We start from the raw sequence: 16,642 nt of genomic DNA, 5'->3' as shown, positions 1-16,642 counted from the left end.
CTTCCTCTTCCGGCGGCTCGGGGCTGGAGCGGCGCATGCGCGTTTGTGGCGTCTGGGCCGTTTCCCCTCCTCCTCGGAGGGGCGCTTCTCTGAGGCGCCTTTCGCCGCGCTTAGGATTGTAGGTTTTTCATAGGGAAATAGCTTTAATTCGTTGAAGGATGGGGGATTTCCCCTCTCGTATATTTCTAAAGGGCGGGGTAGGAATAAAATAGAGAATAATTTTATTGATGAATTGATTTGATGTGTAGAAGCCCCTTCATCCGGAGGTTGGGGGGGGGCGGGGCGGGTCACAACATAAAAATACAAAGTGAGAAAGCAAAATACATAGCCAAAGAAAACCCCAAACGCCAAGGGAAGCCTTGGCAGGAGGCCTGTGGGCGGCGGGGCTGCCCGTGGGACTCCTTGCCTCCGGGTCTGCCGGGGATCAGGACCTCCCGGGAGGGAGCTGCAAGGGCTGCTCGGGAGGAAGAAGCAGCAGGTGGCCTGGCGCTTCCACCCGAGAGGTTCCAAATAAAAAGTGAACAGTAAGCAGAGAGAAGGCTTGGGCTTGGAAATGCACGGTGCACCATCATGCACAGCTGAGAGGCGGCTTTTTTAAGCCCAACTGTTTTTCCCTAGCCCTGTTCAGAGACCTGGCTTTGAGGGAGGGTGGGCTGTGTCTGTGTGGATAGCAGGGGGAGGAAGAATTCCACACTGCCATACACTTGCCATTTCTCTGTTGCAAATCCCTCAGCTTTGTACCAAATATGGGATCAAAAAACCTCATTTCTCACTGGATGTCTAATTCTGGCTTCAGCTTGTGCACATATTTGTGTTTAAACCAGGCTCACTGATGCACTGAAAAGACCATACAGCATGCTTGTAGTACCTCCTGAAAATACAAGAGAGAACCAGAAATCCCTTCTAAAGTTAAGAAATTTTAGTTCACTGGACTTGTACTAGTACTTATTCATTAAGAAAACCCAACTGGCAAATATTTGCAGACTACAAGCTGCAGTTTCATAGTTTACAGAGTAGGCTTATATCTGTACCTACTGTAACGTGTTAACTTTCTGAGGAGATGAAAAGCTAGGTGTCACCAATCTGTCACCCTTGGAGACCAAATCCTATTCCCACTGGTGCAAGCCTGTTTAGGAACCAGGTGCTCTAATTCCATTTGTTGGGTAGGATGTGAGAAAGGACAGTTGTACACATGTAGAATCTGTACTTGTGATTAGGAATGCTGATGCAACCAGGATTCTTGAACACATGTACAATTCCTGCATGTATACATGCTTTGTACAGTGAATGGCGGTTAGGGCCAGCATATGCAATCCCACTCCCCTCTGTGCACTAACTGACCTGCAAAGAAGTTTGTAAAGAAGAAAGCTGCTATGCTTGCTTCCTGATTAATACTATTCTTCCTAACTCGCACAGGAACAGCTGAAATATAGGGCTGGTTGCTGGCATTTTCAAGAGTCCTCTCTTGTTCTTTGGGGTTTATCCACACTGAAATTTAGTGTGGATTAGAATCTGGTTGTGTCCCAATTTATATAATGTCATCAACACAATGTCACTCAAATCTCAGTGTTTTCTACCAGTAAATTATTTTTTTCTGGATTTGAAGATAATCCACAGGGGAGGGGGATGCATGTTCAATAAATTGGCAGTGGACACTTAGCATCATTTCCACCCCTCTGGGTGGAACTGGCTTGTTACCAACTCTTTCCACACCCTCTATTTGTGTTTTCTTTCTCATTCGTTTTCTGGCAGCTGTGTATCACTCTGGCAGTTAAACCCTTAGATTTGTGGATAAGCTGAAATCTGATCATACAAACTGCACCACTACAATCTTTCCCCAAACTTATGCACAGTGCTTGTTTCCTCATTTATGTCATATTGTGTATACTTCCTGAAATGGAGCAGCAGTGAGTACTTTTTTTTAATAGTTAAACCCTCAGATTTGTGCATAAGTAGAAAGCTGAGGCATGACAGAAACACATATTCAATAAATCACACATCCTGGGCAGGACTTTTTTTTAAAGGGGTGTGCTCACAGGCTTTATGTTACCTGTGCACATGCCCAGTTTGCCTTAGAATGGAGAATGATTGGGGTGTGGCAGTGGAATTTAGAAACAACTAGATGTGATATTGCTGGTAGACTGGACACACGGGTGAGGGGAGGACATAAGTCTGAATTTGAACTGAAGAATTCAACTTCAAATGCACACAGATGAGGATTGCCAAGATCAAATTTGAACTGAAAAGCTGCACATTGCAGTTTCAACCAAGCCCTTTCCTTTGTTTCATTGCTAATGAAAATACAATTAAAATAAAATTTAACTAGAAATTATAGTTTTAATTTTGCCAATATCAGTATGCCATCAATGCTAAATACATTTAAAGAAAACATGCAAGTAACATGTTAGTGTGTCAGCAACAGTTATATTGTCAGTCATGTCACTGAAAGGGTTTCTGTATAAACTGAAAAGATAAGACTGAGTTGTCAAACCTGAACTTTGTATGTCCTACCCTGTTTTCTCTTAATAGCGTTTTACTGCATACACACCAGACATTAAAAACACATTTCTGCTCCTCCAAAAAGGTCCCCAGAACTCGCTTTTAAGGGTTGCTGGAACTGCACCTCTGTAAGGGGTACAGTTCCCAGCATTCTTTGGGGCGGGGGTGCTTTAAATGTATGGTGTGTATTTTCAAAGCATTTTAATAAAAGCTCACACTTGACGCTTGTGTGGTGTAGTGCAGGGGTCACCCATATGCTGCCCACCAGATATTGGGACTCCCATCAGCCCAAGCCATCGTGGCTAATGGTCAGGTGATGGAGTCCCACCAACACCTGGAAGGCTACTCTGCACGTACTGGTTAGAATTTCAGACTATGGCTAGGGAGTCCTAGGTTCAAATCTACATTCACTGAACCATGGTATTTACAGTGACTTTGAGACCATCACTATAGCCCAGTGCACATACACACTGCATGAACAGACAGCAGGCACAGAATGGGCAGGCACACTTGTGGCTGCACAGCATGAATGGCTGCCCACCTAAGGTCCACACTTGGGGTGTGAATATCGATGAAGAAAAGCCTGCAGGTATAGGCCTCCAGTAGCATAGGCTTTTCCTGTGCTCAGTAACTGTAAAATCAGTGTTGAAGAACACATGGAACATTTTTATTTTTTGCATTTATGCCCTACCTTTTCCTCTAAGGAGTTCAAGGAAGCACACATGGTTCTCCCTCTCTTCCTTTAATCCCCACAACAACCCAGGTTAGGCTGAGAGGCAGCAACTGGCCCAAGGTCACATAGTATAGTATAGTATAGTATAGTATAGTATAGTATAGTCGTACCTTGGTTCTTGAACGCCTTGGTACTTGTATGTTTTGGCTCCCGAATGCCACGAACCTGGAAGTAAGTGTTCCGGTTTGCAAATGTTTTTTGGAAGCTGAAGATCCAATGCAGCTTCTGTGGCTTCCAATTGAGTGCTGGAAGCTCCTGCAGCCATTTGGAAGCTGCGCCTTGGTTTTCGAACGATTCCGGGAGTCAAATGGACTCCCAGAATGGATTAAGTTTGACAACCAAGGTACGACCATAGTATAGTATAGCATAGTATAGTTTAGTAATTATGTATGATTCTAGAAGGTAGTGGCTCAGTAGCAGAGCACTGCATGCAAAAGGTCTGAGGCTTAATCCCTGGCATCTTGAGGGATAGTTAGGAGACTCTGTCTGAAATCCTGGAGAGCCATTGCTAATGTAGAAAATGCTAAACTGGGTGGACCAACGGTCTGACAGGATAAGGCAGGTTTTTATGTTCCTAACTGTTTAACTGGACAGTAGCCTCTCAATGTGAGGTAAACACCCAATTTGGCCCTTAAATTGGTTTTTGAAGCAGATGTGACTTCCTTTCGAACTCTTCCGAATAGCAGACATTTCTTATACAGTAAGTCTACTGAAGCAATGATTTCCCTTTGATCAGCCACTGAAAATGTGCTTATAGTTGTACAACTTTTGACAATATTTTGTTACCTCCACATTATCAATGGGGTGGATCCTCTTCCAGTGCACTACTAATGATTGAAGCAAACCTAATAATACAATGCTAGGACACTTAATATAATTGAAGCAAGGAGTCAAGTAACAGTTGAAGCTCAGTGTACAAGAATTTATATTGTCTCATTATTTGAAAGCTTTCTGCTGCTGCTATTTGATACCTCTTCAATAAGAATAGGCCTAATATTGCAAGCAGTAATTCTTGCCGCCTTTTGTGTAGCTCAATGGAGAACGCTGAGTATTACAAGTGTACAGTGTCTTCAATACACCAACTTATTCATTATTTCCAGTCATTTATATTGATAGAATGTTGAAATATGGATTTTGTAACTTACTGCATTGGAGTTATTTTAAAACTCGCTTTAGTCATTTCTTAGTTACAACCTGTCCCATTCTGAGAATATGTAGGTGAATAAACTTTAAAACTGGGAGACAATAAGATGGTGTGAGCACATCATATAAGCTTAAAACCTACCGGTAGTTACTATAAAGTGAGGCCATTGGATTTGGGTTCATGAGAGAAGACATGAGAGACCTTAAAAGTTATATTCTGCTGAGTACACTTTTAAGTTAATTAAAAGTGGGTGGGGGACATGCCTTAAAATATGACAGCTGCAAATACTTCATGCCTATTCTTCCTCCACTGAATATAGGGTATGGCTAAATAAATAACTAGTTCATCAGCTTCTGGCAGCAATTTCCAGAATGAATTTCATGTAAGTCTATCGCAGAAAAATCAAAGAGTCCTGTGGCATCTTTGTGTCTTACTGTAGATTTCCCTTGGATTACGCCCCCTTGCAGAGAACACAGAGTGCACATGCACTGTGCAAAAAGGATGCGGAAATGGCTATAAACCAAACATGGAGGTAAACTATCTTGTGGTGAACATTCAACTCTTAACAGTTGCTGCTGGTCAAGCACTCAGTAACCACGACTCCTTTCAGGAAGAGAGCTTGACTTGCAAGGGAAAACTGTAAATGCTGCACAGAGGCTTCCACAACAACTAACAGAGGGTTAGCAAATACTGCTTCATTGACTACAATCCCTTCTCCAAAAGGAAGATCCCTAATGCAGACATCAAAAGGATAATCTGTGGGAGAGGGAGGCTGATGCACTGATGCACCGAAGTGATGTCTGTTTGTCTCTCATTCATTCACCAGCACTTTCTGAAGTCCTTTGCAGCTGCAGGGACTGGGATCTACTTGCTCCCCCATTCACATAAAGGGCATGTGGGCACCAGGCCTGCTAGGAGGTCATGGAGGTGTGGCCAAGTTGTTCTGTTTTTATCCCTCCTGGGCTCCTCATGTTGAGGGCATCTCCTCTCTGACAGTTCACCTTACAACTGCCATCCTGAGCCAGCCAGGACTGCAGAAGCCATGACACCCCTTCCTGTGTAATCACACCCCTTTTGACAGTCCCGGGTCTCTCTGGGTCAAACATGGAGGATTCTGGAGCTATCTCAACCAGATCCAGATAAATCCCAGATGGACTTGAATCAAGGTGATTCAGTTCAGAATCCAGGATTTGTCCATGTCTGATACACAACCTTAATAAGCACACCCACACCCACACACCCCTTTCCAAACTTCTCAGATAGGCTATTTCTGCTTCAAACCTTTAGCCTTTGAGTTCCCTCACAATCAGCTGTAGTTGCTCCAAACAACTTGCATAAGTGGGATTAACCCTTGTTAGTCCCCTCCTCCCAAATCAAAACAGGAAGTCTCTTTATGCCTAGTATAGAAAGTACGTATCAGGGGTGAGAGTGCCAAGAAAAACACAATTCCCATCATGTATCTGTGTCAACAAGCTTCCAGTTTCATAACATCCATTGCTATATTAAAAAATATATTACATGTCCTAGAATAAAGGTTCCCAAACTTATTTGGCCTACTGCCCCCTTTTCAGAAAAAAACCTACTCAGCACCCACTTTAAGTGAACAAACAGAAAGATACAGTGACAAATTTGCATTCTTTTATGCACCTATATTTCTACCTACATCTTGTATCATTCTAAAGAAAGATGTTATAAATAGGACACCTTGAAGCTTGAAAAATGTGTTACATTGGTAAGTGTAATCACACAACAGATGAAACAGGTACAAACGGTTTTTCAAAAAATTATTTTTTTCTTTATGTTTCCACTGCCCACTTATTTTTATTCAATGTCCCCCATTGCACCTGAGGCTACTATGCCACCCCGGATCCTTCCATCACCCCAGGGTGATGGAAACTTTGGGAAACAGTGGCCTAGAATATATTTGAAGAAGGCCTCCCACTCCTCTCAGTGTACGAAGCTTTTTAATTTCATCAGCTTAGAAACACATTTAAATAATGATGATTATTTAAATTCTCCCAATTCCCCCATGCCTTATCCATAAAAGAAAAGAAAAAATGCTAAAATAAAAACGACAGGAGTAAAGTACTTCTGGGAAATGATATATAATGAGATGGAAAAGATGTTGAAATACACATTCGTAAAAAAACCAGAAGCATTTTATTTGGTATTATAGGCCAAGCCATTAATAGACAAGATGCTAAACTGTTTTTCTATGCAACAACAGTGGTAAGAGTATTGTTAGCCCAGAAATGGAAGGAAGAAGAAATTCCGACGAAAGAAGAATAATGGCAGACGAAATTAATGAAATTAATGCAGAATTGGACAAAATGACAGGAAGGATTCAAAACCTGCGGGACCAGAGATTTACAGAAGACTGGAAGAAGTATATGAATTATGTGAAGAGCAACTGTAATCAACAAATTACGCTAGTAGGACTACAAGAAGTTTTGTAAGGCAAAATATACGAAGTGTTACAAAGTAGAAAAAGATAGAGACATTGGTTATGAGTTTGAAATGTAATAGGGAAAATAAGAAATGCATACTAAGAGTAGATTGGAAAATTTTCAGACATGACTGATGGAAGTCAAAAAAATTGAATAAGATGTAAAAGTATGTTTAATTACTGTTAAAATGGTATGATAAAAAACATATTGTCAGAGCCACCCGTCTGGTCCCAGCTCACAAGAGACCCAAATCCGATCCAGTTTATTTACAAAAGTCTTTATTGAAGATCATTGCTCCATTTACATTCCATCTCTGTGACTCTACGTCTGTAACGTTAGACCGCTGAAGTACCCTCTGAATCCGTACCGCCTCTACACCAATTTAAGAGGCTTGTGCTGGACCACCTCTTCCTCTCCTTCCTTTTCCGCAGGGTCTTTCTGCCCCCCTGGGTTCCCCCTCGCCGGGACTCGCCCGAGGCTGAATCCTCTGACGCCTCTGCCCCCCTCCTTCTCGCTTTGGGGCCGGGCTCCTCCCCAGGGCTCTCCTCACTTCCGCGCGCCTCTACATTTGAACTTGGCGCGCGTACGTTGCTTCTGACCTTTCTCTCGACCGCTACACTGCTCCCGGTGCTGCTCTCCACCCCTTCCGGCTGAGCGTCCTGCTCCGATCTCCTTCCCCTGTCTCCTTCTTGCTCTGCTCCCTCTGACACACTGGTGACTCCACCCCCTTCACTCCGTTCCGGCTGAGAAGCCGGCTCCGGTGTCCAACTCCCACTGGGGCTTCTCCCTTCGCTCCCCTGCTCCTCACTGCTTCCCCCTTGGCCTCCCTTTGGTCTGACCAGGGGGGCCCCCTTTTGGGAGTCCTCTGACTCACTGGACAGACTCATGGACGACCTTTGGTCATCGTCATCCTCCTCCTCATCTCTCTGGGATTCTTCCCCCTCGCTCTCTGTCTCCTCCCCCATCTGCTCTTCTCTCCCTGAAACCCTGACATCCATCCCCCCTCGAAGCCCCCCCTTCCCCCCTCCCGCTCGGCGGGTGCCGGTTGTGGAAACTGCGGCTCTTCGGGGGTAGGCTCAGGATACAGGTCGTCTACGTCAATGTTCTCTGCTGGCAGTTCTGTGTATGTGTGTTCGAACTCGGGTTCTTCACCCAAAGCCATCTCAGTCTCTTCTTCCATTGCTACTTCCTCTGGTGCTGCCCGCCAAGGCCCCATCATCCACCTCTTACGCCATTCCTCCTCTGGTTGCTCCTCCCACCAATCCGAAGGTAGTGTGTCCACTCCCGAACACGATCCCCTGGGCGGGCTCGATTCTGCTGTTCTTTCCTCGGGGGAAGAGAAACCCCTGAACGTGCTATCTGACAATGTGGGTGTGAAAAGCCAGTCATCAAAGTACTCAGCTGGCATGGGTCTATGTGGGAAAAGTGCATGGAACTCTTCTTTCAAAAGGGGTTCGTCTAATGCGTAGCCCGGCACCCAACTATTGGCAGTGGCTGGGGTGCCCTCTCTGGCGAGAAAGTATTCAACCCCCTCTGCCCCCCATCTCGAGTCCAGTATCTCTGTGACCTCGTTGAGGGGTTCGGCCCTAGGCGACCCCCCCCCTCTTGGGTGACTCTTTGCGTGGGTCTGGTACTGTTTCTGACTCTTGAAACCTGTGCGGGGCCTTGTAGGGAGTGAGCACCGACCTATGAAAGACCGGGTGTACTCTGGAGCCTTCTGGAAGGGCCAGGCGAAATGCTACAGGATTGATCCTAGCCTCAACTTGGTATGGTCCTAACTGCCTGTGTCCTAGCTTCTTCTTGGCTAACGATTTGGCTGGCATCGCTTGGGCCGCTAACCATACCCAGTCCCCCACCTGGATGTCTTCTCCCGCCCTTCTGTGTTTGTCCGCCTGCACCTTATAGGCTTGTTTGGCCAGCTCCAAATGTCTCCTCAGCTCCTCGTGCACCTCTTGCAATTCTGCTGCAAACTGGTCGGCCTCTTGCGGCACCCCCTCTCCTGGTGCTATAAGCCTCGGAAAGGTTCTGGGATGACGGCCATTGTTCGCGAAGAACGGCGTCACCCCCGTCGATGCGTGCTTCGTGTTGTTGTAGGCAAACTCAGCCATCGGCAGGTAGTCCACCCACGCTGCGGGTCGCTGATTGGCGTAACACCTCAGGTACTGCTGCATGATCGCGTTGACCCTCTCTGCTTGGCCGTTGGTCTGTGGATGTCTCGCCGACGCTAGGTTGATCTTGACGTGCAGGATACCCAGAAGCTTCTGCCAGAAGTTGGAAACAAATTGGCGCCCCCTGTCGGACAGGACGGACTGCGGTAGTCCATGCACTCTGAACACGTGGTCGATGAAGAATTTGGCGGTCTGTTCTGCCGTCGCCACCTTGGCACAAGGAATGAAGTGCGCCATCTTGGTGAACAAGTCCACAACCACCAATACCGCCGTCTTGCCCCTGGAGCTGGGCAGGTCAGTAACAAAATCCAGGGCTACCCTCTCCCACGGCTGCTGCGGCGTCTCCAGCGGTTCCAGCAATCCCGCTGGCTTCTGGTGTACTGGTTTGGACCTCTGACAGGTGTCACATCTGGCGACGTAATCCGCCACCTCTCCCCGCATCTGGGGCCACCAAAAGTCCCTGGCCACTAATTCTATTGTCTTCTCCTTGCCGAAGTGGCCCGCACTGGGGGCGTCGTGCAATTGCTGCAGAACTTTTGCGCGAAGCTCGTCGTTTGGCACGTAGAGGGCACCCTTGCGAGTCAAGAGCCCGTCTCGCAACTGGAACTCATCGTCTCTCTGCGCCCCGCTGCGCAGCTCCTCCATCTTGGATTGTGCAAATTGATCCGCTTGCAACGCGCATCGCACCGCGTCCAGGTCGACTGCGATGGCTGCGCACGCCCACGCCTGCGGTGCGAAAATGTGCTTCGATGCTATTGGTGCCGTCTCCTCAAGGTATTGCGGTTTCCTGGAGAGTGCGTCGGCTATAACATTGGAGTCCCCCGGGATGTATTCTATTTTGAAGTCGAAATCCGCAAAGAATTCTGCCCAGCGCATGTGTCTTTGGGTCTGCAGCTTCGCCGTTCGCCAATACTCTAAGTTCTTGTGATCCGTGCGCACCTGCACTGTGTGCTTGGCTCCTATGAGGAAGTGTCGCCACGCTTTGAAAGCTGCATGAATGGCCAACAGCTCCCTGTCCCATATGGTGTAGTTCTGCTCCGTCTTGCTGAGCTTCCGGGAGTAGAAAGCGCCCGGCCTCCAATTGCCTTGCGGATCCTCCTGCAGAAGGACGGCTCCAACCGCTCTGTCTGATGCGTCGGTTTCTACCCGCATGGGCCTGCCGGGATTCACGTGCAGTAGCTGTTCCTCGGAGGCGAAGAGGCTTTTAAGCTTCCGAAAAGAGCGCTCTGCCTGTTCTGTCCAAGCGAACTTCTTCTTCTTGGAACTGAGGGTGTCCGTGATTGCTGCCGTCTCCTTTGCAAAACCTTTGATGAATTTGCGATAAAAATTGGCAAATCCGATGAATCTCTGGACTTCCTTCCGATTGCGTGGGCTCTTCCAGTCCAACACCGCTTGGACCTTGACTCTGTCCATGGCCAGCCCCTCGTCGGACAGCTTGTAGCCAAGGAAATCCACCTCCGTCACATCAAACTGGCATTTCTCCAACTTGGCGTACAGCCTGTGCTCCCGCAACCTCTGTAGGACCTCCTTTACATCCTTCTCGTGAGCTTCCGGCGATTCCGAGAAAATCAGGATGTCGTCGAGAAAACATACACACTTCTTGTAGAGGAGTCCCGCCAGCACGTGATGCATAAATGCTTGGAAAACGTGGCTGCCATTTTGGAGACCAAACGGCATAACTCTGTATTCATACGTGCCCAGAGGCGTGAACATGGCAGTCTTCCACTCATCGCCCTTCCGGATGCGGATGAGGTTGTACGCTCCACGCAAATCCAACTTGGTGAAGATCTTACCCTTCCTAACGGTCGCTAGGAGGTCGTCAATCTTGGGCATGGGGAAGGCCTTGGGCTTAGTCAGTCTGTTTATGAATCTATAGTCCACAACGAGTCTTTTTTGGGGCGTGTCTTTCTTCTTCACAAAGAAAACAGGACTGCCTCCCACTGCTTTGGATTCCCGGATGAACCCGCGCTTCAGATTATGCTCTATGAACTCTCTGAGCTCTTGCATCTCGTCCTCAGACATGGAATACAGCTTTGCAGTTGGCAGTTGCGCCCCCGGCACCAGGTCGATCGCACAGTCGTAAGGCCTGTGAGGCGGCAACTTGTCAGCTTCTTTCTCGCAGAAAACCTCCAAGAATCCTTCGTACTTGTGAGGCACTGCCTGCACCATGCCCAGTTGCAGCTGCTGCTCAGCCCCCTCCTCCTGATTGGTTTGGATGCAATGCTGAGCACAATACAATGAGCAGAAGGTGATTTGCCGCTGGTACCACGCTACAGCGGGACTATGCCTCTCCAGCCAACTCATGCCCAACACAATGGGCGTGTCTGACAGGTGGGTGACATTGAAGCTAATGACTTCTCGATGATTTCCAATCTGCATCACCATGGGAGGCGTCTGCTGCACAACTTGCCCTCCCAGCAATTTCCTGCCGTCCACCGTGACCACGTTCAGAGGCGTCGTTGCAGGCAGGAGCGCTATGCTATGCTGCTCGGCAAATTGTATTCCCACAAAATCCGCATTGCTCCCTGAATCAATCGTGATGGGAACTTCCAGGGAGTGTCCATTCGGCAGCTGAAGGGTTGCAGTGAGTTGCACTGCTGGCTTGGGTGGTAAAGGGTCTGTGCGTTGCAAGGGTGCTGGGGACTGTTCTACAGATCCGCCTGGCTGAGCCCCAGTAGCTCCGCTTCCAGCCAGGCACTGTCGTTTCCCTGAGGCTGCTCTCTTTGCACCACTTCCGCTGCCACTGTTGCTAGAGCTGCAGTGTGTTTTTGGAGCCTCTGGGGGCACTCTTTCGCCATATGGTGTGCACTGTCACAGATGTAACATTTCCTGGTCCCTCTAGGAGGCTTCGCCTTCACTGCACCGGAAACAGGGGCTCTGGATGGTGTCTGAGCCCTAGCACCACCAATTTCCATCGGCTCTTCTCCCTGCCTCCCCAAGGGCGAGGGGTGCGTCTGGCTGAAGTCCCTGGGGACAAAAGGCGGGGTTCTCGCTGGTGCACGCGCCTGGGGTCCCTCCCCCTCGTGCCACGGGCGTCCCTCATGTCGTATTCCGATTGCCAAAGCCCTCTGCACTACGTCTTCTAGGGTCTGGGGTCTATCTCCTCTGGCGATCTCATCCTTGACGGGGGGGCTAAGACCTTCCCAGAACAGATCTCTTACTGGTTTACTATCCTTCTCCCAGCCCAACGCAGTTAGTAACGCAAAGAATCTGGAACGATATTGACGTACAGTGGCTTTGCCTTGCCGCAGTCCGTGCATCTGCCTACGAGCAATATCCACATCCACAGATGACTGGAAACAAGCATCCATCGCTTTAATAAATTCATCAGAATTGCGGCGGGCAGGGCCATCTTCGCGCCACAAATTGCGCAACCAAGCTCTGGCCTCCCCATGCAAATGCGAAATTATGAACCCCACTTTTTCCTCCTCATCTTTAAAATCATGACGAAGCAAATGCAGTGCATACACGACGTCTGCCCTGAAGTTAGGGTAGTTTTGCAGGTTGCCATCAAAGTGCGTAACTAGGGCGCCCCCCCGCCGTCCAAGTGCAACTCCCTCCGATCTGGAACCCGGGACCCCTGCCCCGCTTGCATGCTCCCACCTTGTTCGCAGGTCCTGGCAAGCCTTCTCCAGTTCGTCATTCTTCTTCTGAGATGCAATGACTGCAGCTGTGAGGTCGGTAACCTGCTTCCTCAGCGTAAGCAGCTGTTCCTCCGTGCTCATGGCTGCTCCCGTTGGTGAGCTTTGCAAAAAAAAATTTTTGCGTTCTTGGGAGGGTACTTACTGTCAGAGCCACCCGTCTGGTCCCAGCTCACAAGAGACCCAAATCCGATCCAGTTTATTTACAAAAGTCTTTATTGAAGATCATTGCTCCATTTACATTCCATCTCTGTGACTCTACGTCTGTAACGTTAGACCGCTGAAGTACCCTCTGAATCCGTACCGCCTCTACACCAATTTAAGAGGCTTGTGCTGGACCACCTCTTCCTCTCCTTCCTTTTCCGCAGGGTCTTTCTGCCCCCCTGGGTTCCCCCTCGCCGGGACTCGCCCGAGGCTGAATCCTCTGACGCCTCTGCCCCCCTCCTTCTCGCTTTGGGGCCGGGCTCCTCCCCAGGGCTCTCCTCACTTCCGCGCGCCTCTACATTTGAACTTGGCGCGCGTACGTTGCTTCTGACCTTTCTCTCGACCGCTACACTGCTCCCGGTGCTGCTCTCCACCCCTTCCGGCTGAGCGTCCTGCTCCGATCTCCTTCCCCTGTCTCCTTCTTGCTCTGCTCCCTCTGACACACTGGTGACTCCACCCCCTTCACTCCGTTCCGGCTGAGAAGCCGGCTCCGGTGTCCAACTCCCACTGGGGCTTCTCCCTTCGCTCCCCTGCTCCTCACTGCTTCCCCCTTGGCCTCCCTTTGGTCTGACCAGGGGGGCCCCCTTTTGGGAGTCCTCTGACTCACTGGACAGACTCATGGACGACCTTTGGTCATCGTCATCCTCCTCCTCATCTCTCTGGGATTCTTCCCCCTCGCTCTCTGTCTCCTCCCCCATCTGCTCTTCTCTCCCTGAAACCCTGACATCCATCCCCCCCTCGAAGCCCCCCCTTCACAGGGTGTCCATTGGTACTTGCTCACACAAAAGGCAAATCATGAAAGAAAAGGCAGGCAAGCAGAATGGCTGGCCAGGCAAGCCCTCCTGCTGTGGGGCCTGATGCTAAGTGTGGCCCTCAAGGAAACAACTCTTTGCATGCTCAGAAAACATAATATGGTCTAATTTTCTTTTGTGGCTGTATGCTAACTCCTGTGTCCTGATTGGCCGGTTTGCCATCAAGAGAAGATGAGAGAGTGGAGATCCAAGGTATCCACTGCCCTAGAAAAATGCAAAAAATGTTCATGTGGTTTTCGTGCCTGGAGATGGATGGAAGAGATCTTGTGGCCACAGCAATATAGTTTGCCCAGAGAATGGGAGAGTGACAGAAATATTTCCAGCAGTCTCTCTTATGTTCAAATTGAAGGATAAGAACGTGTGTGTTGGACAGGAAAGTGTGTTGTGTTCAGATTTTGGAGAAAACTTAAAATGATTGCTTGAGGTTTCACTTGGTAGGGCAGTATACCCAGGTTGCCCTAATATAGCAGCTTCCACTGGACACAGGACTTACTTTAAAAAAAGGCAAAGTGAAAAATGTCAAATTTCAGAATAAATTACAACCCAATAATTTATTAATGTATTAATTATTAATAATAATATTTATAGTATAATCATAAATGATAACCTAATGCAGGCATGTGGAAAGGAATGAGATCCAACTTGGGGAACTAGTAGCAGTTTTCATTTGCAGGAAACAGCCGCCTCCAAGGCCCGTTATTATGGACGAGGTACAAATCTTAATCAGGTGGTCAACTAGTTGAATTATTTCAATTTAAAAATGCAGGGCAAATTACCTATACCTGGAAACTCAGCCATTCACCATTTGGGTTCATTAAAAGATAACAAGAAAGAGCCGCAGATGACAGATTGGTCAGCTTCATGGGCATGGCTGTTATTACAGATATTTCATTCAGCTAATATTTATTCACCGTAGACCTTGAGCAATTAATTAATTAATAATTGCTCTGAGGAAAAGTTAGCTGAGTGCAACTCATAGCCAGAATTTGTTCACTCAGATCCACAGGAACAGCTGAGATTTAAGAAATGGGCAAAGATCAGTGTTTTTGTTTTGTGCCATTTCACCTCAAAATATGCAACTGCTTTCTGCATTGTTCATTATGGGCCATTTGTAGTTTTCTCAGTGGCCATACATTTCACATAAGTTAGCCATACAGTTAAAAATGTTTCATTCAGTATGTGGTATTAAATTTCACCTTCAGTATGACAGATACCTTATTAAAGCCCCCTGTAATGGGAATTTTGTTGCCCATTCTGAGCTCTTATGAGATCATAAAAATTAGGTGTTGGTAACTAGACAGTTATTTTAATACCCAGTACCTGAAATTTCCCAAACATATCCTTTTATAACGCTGTGAAAATGTGGTGGGTGATACTAGAAGGAATGTTAGATGACAGGTGACTTGAAAATATCAGATACAGTACCTTATGTTGGGGCAGCAAGGATAGAAGACATGCAAATGCTGAGGAAGTCCTACAGCCGTGGTGAACTCTCCTTTTGGAGGTTTTTAAGCAGAGGTTGGATGGCCATCTGTCACGGATGATCTAGTTAATATTCCTGCATTGCAGGGGGTTGATGAATCACAGAGTTGGCAGGGACCCCAAAGGTCATCCAGTACAACCCCCTGCAATCGCAGCTAAAGCATCCACGACAGGTGGCCATCCAACCTCTGCTTAAAAACCTCCAAGAAAGGAGAGTCCACCATCTCTCCTGGGAGTCTGCTCCACTACTGAACAGCTCTTACTGTCAGAAAGTTTTTCCAAATGTTTAGTTGGAATTTCCTTTCTTGCAACTTGAAGCCCTTGGTTCGAGTCCTACCATCCAGAGCCGGAGAAAACAAGCATGCTCCCTCTTCCATGTGGGAGCCCTTAAGATGACCCTCAAGGTCACTTCCAACTCTACTCTACAGTTCCATGATTCTAACATCCAGTTTTCAGCTTTGTTTACTCCTAAAGCGTGATCACACTTTCAGTATTAAAAATAGGCTTGCACATTCTTTCCTTTGACAAAAACTTTCATGCAACTGCTTTTAAAGAACTTCCCTTCTTGGTGTTAGATATACAAAATAGCTATACGTTAACTTTTTTATAAATTTGCAGCCAGAAAGCAATGGAGAAATAATATATTTTATATTATACCTTCTCTCCCTACTCCAGAAAGATAGATATATTTATTTTTTACAATAGGCATACTGCAATATCTGACTTTGAAAACTTTTGCTATGTTCTTTTGAACCAAGACAGCAGCTGCCCAGAAGATGAAGAAGTTAATTTGCTCAAGCAATTGCTGTATCTTGTCAAGAAAACCACTTCATAGAGAAATGGTTATAATTTGAATTGCTAAATTACATATAGGACTGGCTGAATAGTTAAAATACATGCATTCACTATTTGTTATGAGGAATTTTGTACTGTACAGTAAGTAGATAGGATCCAATAAGCCCTTTTATTGCATATACGTTTTGTTATGATTGTATTGAAACCAAGTCATTGGGGCTAAAAACCTGATTTCAGGAGAATCTGAATCTTGTTCCCAAAACCAACGTATATATACCTTGAAGAAATCTGGATTAGAGTCCTTTTAGGTGGTTGAAACCTGTTTTTGTATGCCTACATTGCAGAAAACCTCCCAACTTGCAAGAAATTGGGTTTCAGCAGTGGCATAGCGTGGGGGGTGCAGGGGGGCCGGCCGCACCGGGCGCAACATCTGGGGGTTAGGGTTAGGGGTGCAAATCCACGGGTTAGGGGGTGCAAATCCACGGGTTAGGGGGCGCAAATTACTTGCCTTGCCCCGGGTGCTGACAACCCACGCTACACCACTGGGTTTCAGTGTCCCCATAGCAAAGTTCACACCTTTCTGCAGATAGAACTAAATTGAATGGGGCAATCTGCACATTTACTCAGAAGGAATTCCAGGTGTGTTAAATGGGACTTATTCCCTAGTAAATGCGCATAGGATCACAACCTTACTAGTATAAAGTCTAGTCTATACTT

The 16,642-nt window shown here is 47.2% G+C and overlaps 1 protein-coding gene across 1 annotated transcript in view; it reads left to right on the top strand.

Annotated features, from left to right (window-relative positions):
• Positions 1 to 466: 466 nt before the first annotated feature.
• The window catches only part of LOC309370990 (potassium voltage-gated channel subfamily KQT member 1-like), a 405,888-nt gene continuing 389,712 nt past the window's right edge, over positions 467 to 16,642 (top strand). The window contains exons 1-2 of the mRNA XM_081913303.1: positions 467 to 524; positions 3,882 to 3,932. The gene's annotated coding sequence lies outside the window, so the exon portion shown is untranslated. The remainder of the gene's footprint in view (positions 525 to 3,881; positions 3,933 to 16,642) is intronic.

Source organism: Podarcis melisellensis (assembly GCF_964234715.1).
Source record: "Podarcis melisellensis genome assembly, chromosome: 5".
Taxonomy (NCBI): Eukaryota; Metazoa; Chordata; class Lepidosauria; order Squamata; family Lacertidae; genus Podarcis; species Podarcis melisellensis.
The sequence above is the reverse complement of the archived record's forward strand: the minus strand, read 5'-3'. Positions and strand labels throughout refer to the sequence as shown.